This window comes from Ruditapes philippinarum, unplaced genomic scaffold (genome assembly GCF_026571515.1).
Source record: "Ruditapes philippinarum isolate M1 unplaced genomic scaffold, ASM2657151v2 ctg4965_1_1_1_1, whole genome shotgun sequence".
NCBI lineage: Eukaryota > Metazoa > Mollusca > Bivalvia > Venerida > Veneridae > Ruditapes > Ruditapes philippinarum.
In genome coordinates, this window is record NW_026856774.1 from 125,727 (window position 1) to 143,855 (window position 18,129).

The 18,129-nt window shown below is 32.4% G+C and overlaps 1 protein-coding gene across 1 annotated transcript in view; it reads right to left on the reverse strand.

The window, feature by feature from the left end:
• The window catches only part of LOC132747665 (irregular chiasm C-roughest protein-like), a 73,488-nt gene extending 61,126 nt beyond the window's left edge, over positions 1-12,362 (reverse strand). The window contains exon 1 of the mRNA XM_060737110.1: positions 12,039-12,362. The gene's annotated coding sequence lies outside the window, so the exon portion shown is untranslated. The remainder of the gene's footprint in view (positions 1-12,038) is intronic.
• Between the last annotated feature and the right edge of the window lie 5,767 nt (positions 12,363-18,129).

Sequence of the window (18,129 nt, forward strand, 5' to 3'; positions counted from 1 at the left end):
ATTTTTCCAATTATTTCATTAATAAGGTAAAGCACCATCACAAACAACATAAAACCACCACCTCAATGTGTGCCAAGACATGTTCTCAATGTTTATAACTTTCTATATTCTCCAAATCAAAGAAACACAGTCATGATGTGTGCCAGTACCTAAGGTTGCCTCAGAACACCTGGTTACCTTATGCTTTGGGTAATTTGTAAAGGTAAGAGACAAAACAAGAAAACGTTTTTTTTCCTGGAGTTTTAGACCACTGCATGATGACAACTTCTTAAATGTTATGTGCAATATGTGCTTAAAAGAAACCTTGAATGAAGACTACATAGAAATTTAGTCACAGAAAGTCTTCAAATTGATTCTGCCCATCAAAACACTAATTTGACATACATGTATAATTATATCTTAAGCTCGCCCATTCGCATAATTCAACCTATCTCAGAACACAATATCTGTATGAAAAAATCTTTCAATATGACAACCAGTGGATATAGATGAACATCCACCCCACCTTCCATAAGCAATAAACTGTCAGGTCTTTATAACCAGGTTTAACTGTAGTTCCTCTTAGTTGAAGTGTTGTAATTCATGTCTAAAAGCCGTCACACCTGTACCTGATTCCTGATAGTTCCAGGTTTTATACTATGATTCATAAACAATGATTACCTAATGTTTGATCATATATAAAATAACAGCACAAGTTGAGCCAAACTAAGGTATTGTTTACACTATGGTGCCAAGGAAACAGAACTTAGAAATTATGATATTACACAGAGCCTGGGACCAGATGTTTAAATAAAAAAAACTTAGAACAGGTTCTGAAAAGAATTATGAGGATGCTGCATTTAACTTGCCAGTCTGAAAAAGACAGATTTATTACTCAAAAGATACAAATTTAAGCTATACTGATTCATTGTTTAACATGAGAGAGTTAATCGCTGATACTTCAACAGCAACCCCCTAAATCAAGGTTTGCTGGAGTATGTAGAAAAGAACATTTACACTGTAAGTGTTAAACTTGAGAGTGAAGAGTGTTTTATATGCTTTTTCTACACTTTTCTAAGTTTCTTAATGGCAATTAAGGGCATATTGTTAATATACAAGCTGTGTGTCATATTGCCATGTGAAACTAAATACATCGTACATGCTTTCATCTAATCAGCACGAAAAAAACTCACTAACAAACCTGGAAAACTGTGAATTTAGAGAAAATGCAAGAAATTGTAGAGATGCCATTGTTCCAAAACCTAGCCATTACATACAGCTGGAAACCCAAGGAATACCTGCCTTGCATTTACCTCGGGCACAAGTGGACACTAGAGAGTCTCCCCTAACTCACATAATGCCAAGACACAAACCTTTTTTTAACAATCTTTTATAGTTTGCAACTTTGTTAATATATTGATAATAACCTATAAACGTTGATTGCTCTATTGTCAAAAGTGGTGCACCATGAAGCTATAACTGTCCCCAAGGATGAGACAAGATAAACCCACATTTTCGTAGTTCCGGCTAACATCATAGGACATGATAATACAAGTTTATACATCAAACTATTACAATGACTACAATATTAACTGAGATACATTGAATGTGACAATCACACGAATGTTTTCATGTCCTAAGGAAAATGTGCAGACCACTTGACCAGGAATTGTCAATTTCTTCAACACTCTGAAGATAATCTTCACCAAATCTGTGTACATCGTAATGTCAATCAAAGTGATTGAATAAAATATGAGCTGCGTCATGACACAACCAACATAATGGGTTTTGCGACCAGCATGGATCCAGACAGCCTGCGCATCCACGCAGTCTGATCAGGATCCATGCTGTTCCCTTACAAACCCTATTACAATTAGAGAAACTGATAGCAAACAGCATGGATCCTGATCAGACTGCGCATCCAAGGCTGGTCTGGATCCATGCTGGTCGCAAACCCACTATGTTGGTTTTGTCATGACGCGGCTCATAATTATATTGATGCTATGAACTTTTGCCAATGACAAAATTGATAAAACACTGTGAGTTCTGAGCAAAAGAATGATCTACATCATGCGATAATTGTCTGAAATTCTTGTTCAGTATTGAAGGGATATTAAAATTAGTGTTGTTTTAATAGTAAGACACCTTGATAAATTTTTCTCTACAATATATTATATGGGACCAGAAATCGGGTTCGAGTGATTGTAGTTAGAGCTATCTAAGGTAGAACAATATATATTATATAGGAACTTTGCCGGGACTGGGCAATGAGTTCGAGCGAAGGGACATATTCGTGCTATCCAAGTTTGAGCCAACAAAGTTTAACTGTATATCCTATTTCAATTTTTCTATCATTCTCCACCTAATACTAGATGATAATTATGTCTGTATTACATATCAACATCATGATAATAATACAAGGCTTTATTCAATTATTATAAACAATCCTATTCAATGAATCATCAATTGAAACAACAACAATTTCAAACAAAAAAACTATAGTTGACTCAGCTTAATGTATGCAAAAAAAATGGAAGCAAACAATCAAAGCTATTTTCCTGAAATAATGAATTCTCAATATTTGAGCCATGAAAATATGATACACCCAACTGGGATGATTATGCTGTGAACAACATTCTTAGATAAGACTGCATTTAACCACTAAATAAAACTAAAACTTATTCTGATATTTTTACTGCATAATAAAGATATAACTGTGATTTATTACATCAATTTAGAGTAAAAATAACATTGAAATTTAACTGTGAAGGGTTCTTTATTCTTATTATAAAGATTAGAGCATGTCTTGCATGATAATAAATTCATCCTGACTTCAGATATTTGGAATTTTAACGACTCGAAGAATGTATGACAATTTTATTTTCCTGTTTTTATTCATTAGGCCTAAAAAAAAATTATGTCTGTTTCGGGTAACCCGACCCTACCTATAAAAATGCGCCGACCCTAACTATTTTTTTCCGTTTCTGGACAAAAAAAAATTTGTTAGCCAAAGGGAGGATAAATGAGAATTGAAAGCTTGAGACGCTCTCGTAAAACTCTCAGACGATTTAGATCGGTCATTTTTAGTTATACGTGTTTTGATTGGCTCGTGCTGTATTGTGGTCCAATGAATATCACGCTATCGGAAACAAAAATTCTACATGTAGACGATATTTTTAGAAGGGAATTCCTACCGGAAGTATTCTACGGTTCCGTTTTACATACATTGACATAGAGCGGAACGGGGAACCACGTACGTGTTGCGAGAGAACACTTCCGATTTAGGAATTTCTACATGTAGAATTTATCTTAGAATACAGGCACATAGGACTTAGTGTCACTCGTGGAGGATAAAACCATTTGAAAGTATGTAAAATCCAGTTGTTTGCATGTGTGTTCGACCCGTTTGATCTCTTTGTTGATGTAGTATTTCATGCGTAAATACCAGGCTACAATGTACAATCATGTCATGACGGTCTACTCTTTCGGACCTGGGTGATATTTGACTTTCTGGCTTTACTGTTTTAATTAACGTGAAAATAAGGATCTGTTCATAGACAGTTTTGAAAGAAAAATATATATTGCATTGATTTCATGCGAAAACCCGACGATACTACCTGCCAGTGGAAAATTTTGACACCGAGAACGAACATACCCATAATTTTCGTACTCGGATGTTGTCGGTGAAATTTTTTTTTTTAGTAGATCTATATTGATATTTTATTGCATAAATAACAAGGTTTAACACATTTTAGGTAAAATCAATGCCACTATTTTTTATTGCTTTTTATATTCAAAAATTTGAAAAGCTGTTTTGATATGTCCTGTGCCACACTTCAAAATGAATATTAAAACAGTAACATTAAAATGAAAAGGGTGAAAAAAAAAACACTGAATTTACACATTTCAGCTTGATTGGAAAATTGAAAGTGTTACAATTTATTAAACCAGTTCAAGTTCAGACAGTAGTTAGAGGCAAATGAGACCCTTGTCTCACTGAAAATCAAGTGCACTCGAGTATAAAGTATAGCCACAGGTCATATGTACTTGTATCATAGTTTGGGGACTTTTCTGTTGAAAAAGTGTCCGAGTTAAATCGTATACATATACATGCACAGTGCGGTAACTGGAGTGCGGGTATTAGTTACCCGCACTCCAGAGCATGCCCATTGATTGGCTCATTTTTGCTGGGGTTTACATATTGTGACGGCAGAGAAGGGAAAGCGACAGAAATGTCATATTCAGATGTTCGTTCATTGGTTCATTTTTACCGGGGTTTCATATTGTGGAACAGGGAACGTGCTTTTATGTTTGACTATGATACAAAAGAGAAAGAACACCAAAACACTCGGCAATCTGATTTATACTCGGGGGCTACGCCCCCTCGTACAAATCAGATAGCCTCGTGTTTCGGTGCTCTTTCTATTACATAGATATTCTGGAGACCTGCAAAGCTTTTCCAGTATATTTTTCATCCTCTTTTGCATACTGAAACAAATTTTTAGCCAGACTTGGAGTCTGACTCTGTACTGTGCATCATTTTGTTTCATGCCGTCCCATTTTCCATGTGTTATTGAGATCTAGTCTTTGATTTTTTTCAGATGGGCCATGGATACTATTAGACGACACTTTGAATGACATCTACGAAATGCCAATTCATCAAAAAGCTTGGCTGTTGTCTTTGATATGTTGACATGTATCTGATAGAAAATAAACAGTATTTGATTGACAAGGGTGTCATTTTACAAATAGAAGTGTTTGCACTTTTTATGTGAACCAGTGTATCAAAAGTGCAATTCAAAATTATAGATTTTGTTAAATTGTACCATAGTGTCAAAATATAAACTTTGTTATACTGTAAGAGCTTCAAGATGTCAGCTCTACAATTGTTAATTCAATGAAATGTGCAGTATTTAATGCACGAATATCAAATACTAAGTGAAAAACAAGTCTAGATTTTTTAACTAAAACTTTGAAAGCCAGATCACAGCATGTCATTTTAGCTCTTTTATTGTGCTTAACTCCTACCATGCAACCATTGAAGACTCAGATCAGCAGAATTGAAACCATGCAAGCTGATGAGAATCTGCACTGTTTGCTGTTCAGATTAGAGTCAAACTTAAAGTAGTGGCACTGTGCCTGTAGCAAACAAACATCAAAATTAACACGTTTGGGTATATTGTCTTTATTCAATATTGAAATAACATTAAATCGCATTAAAGCTATGCAGATTTTAATCAGAATTATTGTTTATATGATAAAATATGATAATACAAAGTCAGGCAATGTCAGTAGTGTAGGAAAGACTGCCATGTGCAAGAAAACACTCTGAACTTACGACAGATTTTGAAAAAAAAAATAAATAAAAAAAATAAAAAAAAATCCCTACCTACCCTACCTAGCAATTTTGGGAAGGTTACCCTAAACAAACAATTTTTTTTTTTTGGCCTTAAGTGTTGATAATGAAGGAAGTGTGAAATGGATAGGGGTTGTTCTAATCTTAATCTATTCCATACAGTTACTAAAGTCGCACAATCACTGGCCCTAAAACTGACAAAGGCACCAAAACTGGCAAAATTACCAACACTAAAGTGGCAAAATCACTGACACCAAAACTGGCAAAATTACCAACACCAAAACTAGCAAAATAATTGGCACCAAAACTGGCAAAATCACGGCACAAATATTAGCACAATCATAACTCAAATACACACAAGCACTGGAGTATAAACTGCATGGTGATGATAACAGCACATCAGCAATCGGCCTCATGATGTACAGGCTTGCCTGGCTGGCATGGTCAACCATGTCAACATCACTGCTCTATAAACATTCTAAGAGATAGTAATATAAATATGTTATGTTCTTTTTAAAATCTTTTCAATCGCATTTTCTTGAACTTCTGAATACAAAGAGAATGATAAACTCTGTAAATTTACACTGTCCCATATACAACAACCTCTTTCTTATAAATCTTAAAACAAGAAATTTTATTTCTTCAATCATTCAGGGTAAATGATCTGATTGAACTCAATTTTCCAATGAAATAAAATTGGGAAATAAACATAGAAAACCGATGCATCTTTCTCATTTCCCTGAATTTAATCAAGGAAACCCCTGTTATCAGGACTGGAGATAACACAAATGTGTTAAAGATAAAATATGTACAGAACAAGATTTAAGTTTTTTCCAGTAAACATGTCAATGAGATAGTAACTCCATAATTAAAATAGTTCCTTCTCAAGAGAATGGTCAGATAACAATTCTCTGGGTTTTTTATATTTTTTTTTTTTTTTTTCTGTTGTTTTTTTATTTCATTATTTGTTCTTTTTTTTTCGTATGTTTTGTTTGTTTCTTTTGTTTCTTTTTTAGGGGTGTGGCAGGGGTGATAGAGAAGTTTTTTAAAAAAAATTTTTTTTTGGTTTTTATTTGGCTTTTTGTGTGTGTGTTTTTTTTTTTTCTTCTTCTTCTTTTGTAAGGGTGTTGGGGTGGCAGGGGCGATAGAGAAGTAGGAAGGTGGAAGCTTTTTGAATAAGTCAGATATTTCACCTTATATCAGTGAAAAAATATTTTTTTCTCAGGCATTGCAGAAAGGGACATCTTCAACATGCCCTAAATCTGCTGCATATTACTTTGAAAACCATCTGGTTATAGCTCAATAGGTAGAGACTTGGACTGTGAATCTCGCGACCCCGAGATCGATTCCTGGACGGCACAGGTCATTGTTATTGTGATTGATCATGAAATCTTTTCTACAGTCATTTGCACTGTACCTCTGCTCTTGTATGTATAGAAGTTATCAGTTCCTTGTGAAAGTGAAGGCAACTAGTACTGGTAAACTGCTTGACAGCCTGCCTAGGAATGATGCAGTGGCTGAACTGTGCTCTGGTAGATTCAATGTGACTTACTGCTGTGATCTAATGTGAAAACTACCACCAATACCATATTGCTTTAAATTTGGAACAGTCTGTTCAATGGTGGAGGGATTTCAATATCATAATTCAAAAGTTGTAAGGAATCTGGCCAGACTGCACCAAAGTGTGACAAAGGCTAATCACTTGTTGTTCCAGAAAGGTTAAGGTTAATATGAATAAGCAATATGATCAATTGTAGACTTGTAATAGTCTAGAACTACTGTAGTAAATAAATGAGCTCAATATTCAATATAATTGTTGTATATCATGCAATGTTTATCTATTGCTTTTGTTGCTGAATATGAAATCAATTTTATCAGAGAATTTTCAAAAGATAGGCAGAGATAAGTGAAATATTACCTATCGTAAAATAGGTACAGAAAATAAGCATTTAAATACATTTATTTTTGCAAAGACATATTTCCATTTATTTATAAAATCTAAAGTATAAATCTTTTCCTGATATTTATCTATATTTTTTTAATTTAACACATTTAATAATTACCACTTTCATTGATTTTCATTTTTCTTTTATTCTTTTTTCTCTCATTGACAGTGTTTATCTACTTCACTTGATGAAATTATTTTCCAATTCCTGGAGGTTTTCATTTGTCAGAACAATTAGTTGCCTGTTCCTGATGGTTTTATATTTTATTTCATTACAGTGATGTTTTAAGATCAGACTATGCAGCTAGTCTACATAATGTTGGTTGTTCCAATAAGGTGTACACTTACTTGTACCGTAAATTAAGGCATGATGAGCTAAAGTGTACACTTACTTGTACCTTAAATAAGCCACGAGGAGCTTAAAAGTGTACACTTACTTGTACCTTAAATAAGGCATGATGAGCTAAAGTGTACACTTACTTGTACCTTAAATAAGCCACGAGGAGCTTAAAAGTGTACACTTACTTGTACCTTAAATAAGGCATGATGAGCTAAAGTGTACACTTACTTGTACCTTAAATAAGCCACGAGGAGCTTAAAAGTGTACACTTACTTGTACCTTAAATAAGGCATGAGGAGCTTAAAAGTGTACACTTACTTGTACCTTAAATAAGCCACGAGGAGCTTAAAAGTGTACACTTACTTGTACCTTAATTAAGGCATGATGAGCTTAAAAGTGTACACTTACTTGTACCTTAAATAAGGCATGAGGAGCTAAAGTGTATACTTACTTGTACCTTAAATTTGGCATGAGAAGCTTAAAAGTGTACACTAACTTGCACCTTAAATTGGGCACGAGGAGCTAAAGTGTACACTTACTTGTACCTTAAATAAGGCATGAGGAGCTAAAGTGTACACTTACTTGTACCTTAAATAAGGCATGAGGAGCTAAAGTGTACACTTACTTGTACCTTAAATAAGGCATGAGGAGCTAAAGTGTACACTTACTTGTACCTTAAATAAAGCATGAGGAGCTAAAGTGTACACTTACTTGTACCTTAAATAAAGCATGAGGAGCTAAAGTGTACACTTACTTGCACCTTAAATAAAGCATGAGGAGCTAAAGTGTACACTTACTTGTACCTTAAATAAAGCATGAGGAGCTAAAGTCTACACTTACTTGTACCTTAAATAAGGCATGAGGAGCTTAAAGTGTACACTTACTTGTACCTTAAATAAAGCATGAGGAGCTTAAAGTGTACACTTACTTGTACCTTAAAGTTACAAATCTACAGACTGACATTGTGATCACTGACAAGGGAAATCTTTATGCCCTATCCTTAAATACTGGGGGCATAAAAATAAACAATTAAATTATCAAAACCAGTGAGAAGCTGGGAAATGGCCGCTACATTATGAGATACTTTACAATGAAGTTTCATTCATTTAGGTAGCAAATTTCTCAAAACTTGTCCAAGATAGCTCAAACTGCACATAACAATTACACCTTTAAAAGCATTTCAGTGTTTTGTATGCAAGATAAAAGTTTTAGAAACATATTTGTACAGAAAGCTGCCATAAAGGCAATTATAGATAAGACTAACAATTTCTAAAAGTGTTTAAATCTTTTAGGAACAAGGAAAGCATTACCTCAATAGCTGCCCATTTCAAAATCACCAAGAATTTTATTTGAATTTTATCTGAATATTGGCATGTTTGCAGGAGAAAACTTTCTAACTGAACCTACTTTAGAAAATAAATACAAATACTTGTTAAAAAGTTATCTGTATATTTTAGCTTTTCAACCCGACTTCGTATGTTAAAGTAAAGCCATAACTTTTTCTCTTTGAGACAAATTTCAAAATAAGTTCAAATATATCTATATTATTACTGGTAGTTTGAAAGTAGGTTAAACTAAACATACCATATTTTTATCTTTTAAAACTGAATCTTAATAATATGATGAGTAAAATGGTAGATATTTTATCTATAACAAATCAGCCACAGTAATTAGAAAACCATTATAAATCAGATGCCAAAGAAAACTGGTGATAAACTAGGTGTTTTGGCATGGAATTGTGACACCCCTGGTTGTAACTTCTACTGTTCTATAACTCACAACCTTTAACTTCACTACTACACTTACTCTATAAGAAAATATCATTCAAGGTACATCATTTTTGCTATAAAGGTTTTCAGAAAAATATCTAGGAAATATATATACATATAACCAGCCATCAGTCAAATAGTGAATGGGAAAAATTCTGACATTAGGCAATATAGCTATGCTCGTAATGTTTTAAACAGACATATTGCTAGCACCTTGGCTGTTGGGAAACACTTCTGTATGACAACAAATCAATCTAAATCCCTACATAATGACGAAACGACATGACAAAACATGCATTTTTATTACAGAAAGAAAATTCTGATTACTTTTTTTTTACGTTTATCACCATTCATTTTCACTGCAAGCTATTACTGAATGGTATGCTCTTTGATGACTTTGCAACCTGTATATTTTTTGTCATCAAGTCTGGTTTTGTCCCATAAAAAATGGCATACAAATCAGTAAATCAGTGCAGGTATATCAGTAATGTTTTTGTATTGTTTTTTTAGTTATCAGTCACAATGACATAATCAGGTCAATTGGCATGTTTTTTTCTACCTTTATAACATTTCCAAAGTCTACAAGTTCATTGCTAAAAAGGAACATCAGTAACATTATAACAAGAGTTCTAAGCATGATGCTTTCGAATGACGTTTTTTTTCCTAACGTTTTTTTGCACAAACTTCAATTTTTCAAGCTTTAGCTTTGAAGTGTTCTTCATTTCTTATATTTGCTTTGTTCAAATTATAAGATAAATTCAACTTAAATCTATTTGCTTATAAAAGCAAATGATCAAATTCACGGGTTTGATTTGTCCATTATAATGTAATTGCCATGATAGACTGTAATATTTTCCACAAACTTTCTTATGAGTTAAGCATTAGATTGAACTTAGATAGAAAATAATGGTAAATAAGGGTAAAATATTGTTGTCAATGTTATTTAAATTCTAAAAATGCAGTTTTAAATTGTGAATGTTCCCAATAATTCATGTGTTCAATGTAAACATAAGTGAACAGAAATCAACATTACCAAAGAAATGTAACAGTAAGTTGCATTCAAGTCCAACAAAGACTAATCTAGCTGCAATCATTTGTCCTTCAAGTTCTTGCTGAACTGGTCAAAATATTATAACATCCAAATATACATTTTGTCCTCAGTCAGAATCTCACTTCAAGAGGGTAGAATATAGACCATAATATTATTATATTTAATAACACAATATCTTAGCTCATGGTAAATTAGTTGTACATGCTATTTAACTCAAGTATTCTAGAAATTGTTGGCTGTAGCAACAATAACATTTTTTTTTCATTTTGTCAAGTCCATGAATAACAGGCATCAAAGCAATTAGTAATAATAGTAACATTTCAAATGGATGTTAAATACTGGTATTCAGAATAGAACAGTATATTTTATATCTGAAGCATTATAATATTTGGATTATATGTTTTGTCTCTGCTTTATTGATACATTTCTGCACACAATCACAATTTCTTTATAGTTTATGTTTTGCCAATTTGCTTTTTTTGTATACATAATACTTTTACCATTACCATTGCACTTCATATTTTGTTATTTTGCTTTGCTTTGTGCAAGCAAATTGATTTAACACTACTGCAAAACATTTTGATGCATTATACTGACTAAACTTTTGAAAATATATTTCAAATTATTTCTGGTTATTATATTATGTCAATCAGAATGTATGTTACGTATACAATAAATAATTCTGACTGACACAGTTTAGCCTTTTAAATATTCTGGGCTATTTTCAGGTGACATTATTTAAACTTTATTGTAGAATAAAACTAAATAAACATGGCAAATCAAGTAAAATGTCACTCAGAAATTCCATGAAAATCAAATTTATTTTGCTAAATTTAGACTCACTGATCCATTTAACTATTTGTAGTAACTTCTGCAGTAATAAGACATCATTTCAGCCGTTCCTCTCTATAACATATCTAGTTTACAAGTTTGTCAAATGGTATTGTTATTTAAATCTTATTTTGATATGCACCCTCGATAATTAAAAATTTGTGCAATCCCTTTCCGCAGCACTTGCATGACTGCTAATGGTTCAAATAAAACTAATTTGAATATATTCAACTACATACTCTAGGCAAAACAAAATTTACATATTCCAGTTTTCCTAGCTTCAGGGCTTACACACGTATTTTAAAAGTACCAGTATTGAAAGTGCAAAATGTATTTTACTCATGATTTGCTGTGCACCCACGTGATAATTTCTTCTTCTAATTTTTATCAAAAGATGATAATTTAAACATCAAATATCTTTTTTTCACCTTAGAAATGTTTAAACTTTGTTTTTTATGGGTTATTTTCTCATTGATAATGATTTAATGTTTAAAAAACCTCAAAGTGATCATTCAGCTTTAATAACAGGACTCCTCGTTTAGAAAACTGCATCAAAGTGCATACGAAGTAATCGTTCCTTAATGGTAATTGGTAAACAGATATAACATTATCAAAAGGTGCGAATCATTAAGTAATAAGATAGATTAGTTTTATAGAGTAATATTTAGAGTTCGATAAAAATACAATCCATACAGCACAGAGATTTTTGTGGCTTTATGTGCTTGTTAATATTACCAAACATCTGAGGAAGATTTCTTTTATCTTACCTGAGAATCTGTTTAGCCCTACTCCAAGATAATGTTCTGTGATATAAACAATAAAAAATCCAGGTTAGCTAGGTTTATAATCACACACTTGATCGGAAATGTAGATGATGTATCCAAAATTCTGTTCTCACTTTACACATTGGTGTACACACTAGAAATCCCAGCTTATTCTGAAATTACACACAAATGGCACACTGAACAATTACTCACACAACAATATGTTGAAATCAACAACAGTTTTACAAGTGTTGTTAAGTTCCTTGTGGTGGGATGGCACCGAGCTACTATATATTCCCACTGATGTACATTTTGATCAGAGCAGTGCTGCCAGAAATAAAATTCTAAAACCAGGTGTTTCAACCAATCAAATTGCAGCTTACATGAACAGACAGCCAATCAGAATAAGTCTTATGAATTGATAAAGGTATGGTGATAACAATGAGTCTGCAAGCACTTCTGCTGCATTTTCTTAGCATTTTAGCAGAAATTTGAGAGCCTGGTAAATTCTCAAAATACAAAACTAAACAAAAGAGTATTGTTAAGAAAATATCTGGTAGCAATGAAAAGAAATGTCTCAAGGACAGAGTCATATTGTCCTTGTACATAATGTTCTACTGTTGAAGGTTCAACAACGTTGATTTCTTTTTTTTTCTTTCTTTAATTACCCTTCATAATAATGCAACAATTTGTTTTAAATTATATTTTTGTAATATTATTGTTACATAGGAGTCAAATTTTAGTTAAAAATAAAAAAGCCTTTTAATTTTATTTAAAAACATTAATAAAAAAATAACCTCTTATCATGGATTCATTAATTTTTCAACAAATTATTAAGAATAAAAATTCAAATAAATGAAAAGATGAATACTTAATATGATCACAGAAAACGATGAAAACTTTTCAAGAATATTACTGTATCTAGAATTGCTTTATTTCAATATTTCAATTACTATTAAGTCAAATAAGCATCAATTTTTATACTTTAAAACTCTTCAAAATTTCATAAGGAATATGCTATTACTGGTTGTTAACTGAATTCATTTAATAAAACTAAGGTCTTTTCAATAAAAGGAACAGAACATTCATAATCAATAATACGACCTGGAATGAAAAATCCAAACATCCACATTAAAGTTACCAACATCATAAAAGTAACTCATGTAACATCATAACAATCTCTTTAATGTTATATGAAATACTACGATGTGACAAGATTGAGATATTCCACTTGTTTCCTGGAGATGACCTCTACCACTGGCCCATTACCAGGAATGCTGGCATTGTATTTATTTCTCACCCTCCCACTGGTCAATTATTATTTATTATAACAGGCTTCAAATCATACAATAATCTACAGATCAACCACCTACTGGTCACATATTGTTTATTATAGCACTTCAATCAACTTGTAATCCACTTATTTTACATAATTATTATAACAACAGCTTCCATTTAAGGCCCGAGTAGGTCAATAGATATAAACTTCTCATGTACGATGATGCAACGATGACATTTCTATATCAAAATTGTGTTTCCTGATGAAAAATAAAAAGTTCAATTATATAAAGGTATAATTAGAAACATCAAACTTGAGTGAGTCATTATGTCATTGATGATATTATAATCTTATACATTAATTTAGTTTTATATTATTCTGTAAACATTTCAATATGTACCATCATGATACAAATGCTATGAAATATGTAGCCAGAGTTCAGCATGGGATTCAAACTCAAATAACCTCTTGCATACAAACAACCTAAACACTCTAGTCCACAGAGTAAAATTATCAGGTTGTTTGTATAACACATGAAGGCAGGTTTGTACACATTCTATCAATTTAAATATTTCAAAATATTTAACCATTCACCCAACCAACCCCCCCAGTCACAGTCACTGCCTGCATTAATGTAATTTATATTGTTATAATATTCATAATTTCTTCATTCTTTTATGGGGTATAGATAATTCAAAATTTAATGACATTCATTTTGATTGATGTTGCTATTGGTGATTTTGGCTATTAATCCTTTAAGTTTACATATTTAAATTCTTTCATGACCTCATCGAGCTTACAGTTTTTGGATGGTCAAATCAGTTTTAAGAATATAAATGTGAAAATTTAACAATGGTCAGCCTACAGTATATAGATCCTGGTCAGACTACGTGACTGGCCTAGTTCTATAAGCTGCAGTTTCACTTACTCCCGGATGACCATGGTGATATTAAATATTTGAATCCATCCGGGGTTGAATGCCGGCTGTTCCCAGATCATCCCGAACGTTGCCGGCAGATATACAGATGTACTCCGGTTGTTCCCGGTCATAGCCAGGTCGTTCCAGGATCACCCCGGAAACTACGGGGGCTCTGCCGGGATGTGAGACCGCAGCTATACCGGTGACATTAAAGGCTTAAATTATTTTTAGTTCCAGCAGATTTAAAGGGTAGGACTTGACTTTAAATCTTGAATTATTTTTAAAACAATATTCTATTGATGACTGTAAAGAGAACATTTCCATGTTAAGATTTAAATTCTTTTCAGAACTTGTGTGTGACATTCAAAAACTTGTTTGTTTAGGATTTTTAAACGGAAAAAAAATGCTTAATAGCTTCTTAATGAACTTTGTTTTTGTGGAGAAAAAAACAAACAAGCAATTTTCCCAAAACGTTTTCACAAGTTTATTTCAGTTTAAGCATCATTTTAGCATCGTTCTAAAGCCTGGATACAAGATCTAAGATTCCTACGAAAATTCTGTGATTACAATTTTTGTTTCTCTTTTAGAGCAGGTGTCTTCAGTTTGTAAAATTGAGTGATGCTAGGGGTACTAAGACATTTTCATTTCAATTTTCTCTAATAGTTTTCTCAAGCAGGGGGGCTGGGAATTTTCCCCTGGCTTTTATTTCTTTACGAGAAAACTTTTTTTAGGGTCTGCTGTCGCCTCATGAGAAACTAGTGTACAATCTGAACTATATAATTCTGTGAGCTATAATAAAATCTGTCATAATATGATGTTATGCAGTCGAAATAATTGCTTACACTGATGATAATAATCATGTTTACTTACTTTATGTTGTAATTTTGGGTGTTTTGCTCCAAATTTTATGTTTCTTACTAATTGACATGAAGGATTCTTTCAAAAATAATTATGATAGAAAATGCTATATTTATATAAAAGGGTAACTTTTGTTTTCAAATAAACTGGGACATAAGAACATTTTAATTATAAATGTCTCAGAATTTTGACATTCATTGAATACTGACATGCTTTTATATTCAATAAGGGAAGTAATTCAAAATGATGCAAAGGGTGGTAATTTAAGACTTTTTACTAAAACATTGCCCTTGAATACAAAAAGAACTTAATGCCTATTATTATAGGCACTTTTTGTATCCTGTTCAAATTTTGAACTGAGGAATTTAGGATTGTCAGTGAGATATAATTCCAAACTTTACTATCAATGAGAAGTGAACTAAAGAATGTATTGAAATTTAACTCTGTTGAAAAAAAATAGCATTCTTCAGCTTAAATTGTTACAAAACTTAATGTTTTGCAATAGCTACAATTTAAAAGGGAAGTAACTCTTACACTTATTATACTGCATGTAAAACAAGGGGAAGTAATTCAATATCTCTGACAAGCAATCAAAGCAACAACAAACAACAAAAAATCTAAAACAAATACATATAATTATAGGAACAACATCTCATTGGATAATATTTATATATCAAAAACATTATACAAAAAACATTGTTGTTACTGCAGACATTATAGCATAGCAGATGTTTATAGAACGTGTATCTGGGCAGCAAACTGTCATCATACCCGGGGATAATAATGCTGTGCTAACAAATGTTAGAGTGCTGAATGATAGCCCGTGTTCTAACACCTGACTGCTAAATGCTTGCCAATATATCTGCATATTTCATATAACTGTCATATAACTCATAGGAAAAATGCGCTTCGTTCTCAATGTTTTTTGCCAAAATAGCACTCTAGTTACAAAGTCAAATTTTTCCTGCTGCCAGAATAAAAGTTGTTTATTTCAGGGATTAATGTCAACTCATATGTCATTTAATTAATCAGGGAGATATTTTACATATTTGTAGGGACAGAAAAATTGAAGATAGATATACTGAACACATCAGGTATATGGTGCAAGGCCTGAACATGCAACTGAATGCTCAATTTTTTCAATATTGGCATTATTGTAACTAAACTAATTGACTTAATTCTGTAATTTAAAGCAGGACAACTCAATCAATTGTACAAATGCAAAAAAGGAACACAGCATGTAAACTTGTCTGTAAAGGGGAACAACTTTCAAAAGAGTTATAGCTGGTATACACTTCACTTTTCAAGTTACAAAAGGGAAGTAACTCTTAAAAAAATTGCTTTTAGGATGAGGCAGAAAATAACACAACTAATGCATTGTCTAATTCTTCAAGAGTCATAATGCTAACTTTATAGAGGCAAGAGTTACGGGACTTCACTTAATGGAGGCAAGACTTACAGCTTAACATTATGGAGGCAGAGTTATGTGACTTTATTCAGTCTTCAAATTTGATTACATTTCCCTGTGTGATGTTTGAATCTAATCTATTGATATAGATAATATAATAGCCTTTGCATATAAAACTGAAATTGTTTGCAAATAAGCCAACCTTATATTTTCAATAGTTGCAAAAATGTTATCATGCTCTCAAATAGGGGAGTTCATTGCAATATATTCTATTATCAAAATAATCAAATCCCTTACATGATTTAATAACTCTCTCTCATTTTCCTTCCATTCAGCATTATTTCAAATGTTGACTTTGCTGTTGTGATAATAAAATTGAATTGAAGTTAATTTTCTTCCCCCACACAAACTTTCTATGATTCATCAAAACAGTGGAAATCTCTACGGAGATTGCTGAAGAATATAGAATATTTCCGATATTAACTCAGCAAACATTTTATACAGGATTCAGCAAGATTCCTGCGATGTTACGAAATTGCAAAAAACTTTAAAACAAGTGGTAAAACAAGATGGGTAAAGGATACCTAAAAAAATGAACACATTTTTGAAAGGCCCATCAATTATGTTGGAGATGAAATTGATTTAGCAGGTATCGAAGAAATAACAAGCATTCATTTTATGGAGAATAAATAATCTACTGTTTCAGGTATCAAACTTGTTACAGTTTTTGGGAGTGAATAAATGATGGAACAGTTACATGTATTGAGACAAATGACTTTGATGAAGCAATAAGTGAACATTCAAAACTGTAAGAACTTGTAAATTTTACCTTGAATTGAAGCAGACTGATATAAATTTGAACAACAGTAAAATACAGATGCACCCCCAACTATTTTGATTAAGATATTTTAAGATGCACTGTTGTGCAAGTGTTGTTAGAGTGGCAATGTTGTGCAGTTAGTTTTGGCAGTGTTATTGTTAGTTGTGGCAGAGTTGTGTTGTTAGCTGTGGCAATGTGGCATTTTTGTTATGAAAGTGTTGTGTTCTCAGTTATGGAAGTGTTGTGTTTTCAGATGTGACAGTGTCGTGTTGTAAGGGATGGCATTGTTGTGTTGATAGTTGCTGTAGTGTTGTGTTGTTATTTGTGGCAGTGTTGTATTGTAAGTAAAATTATCATAAGTGTTCCTAGTTAAGGCAATGTCATGTTGTCATTCTTGTAATAGTGTTGTGTTGCAACTAAATTTATCCTACTTGTTCTTGTATGTTAGTCAAGTGTTACACTATTGCCCCTCTCAAGTTGTGTATGAACAAGATCACAAATTAATATTTACAAGTTTTTTTAGAATTTCAAAAGCTAATCCTTTATACACCTAATGGACTGTTCCAAATATTGCAAATTGGAACATAGTGCCTTTTCATTACAATCATACCAGTTAAATAAAGTAGGTGTAAACTAAATTCCCAGTAAAAGATGGTTAAAACAGTATTTGTTAAGATAAAAGTGGTACTGTTACATTCCAGGCAGACAGGTACAAATCTTGACACCATTTTATCAAACAACCATCACAACTGTTAGCCTATCTTCTATGCTAACATTATCACCAGGTTTTCTAGTAAAACATTGACAAAT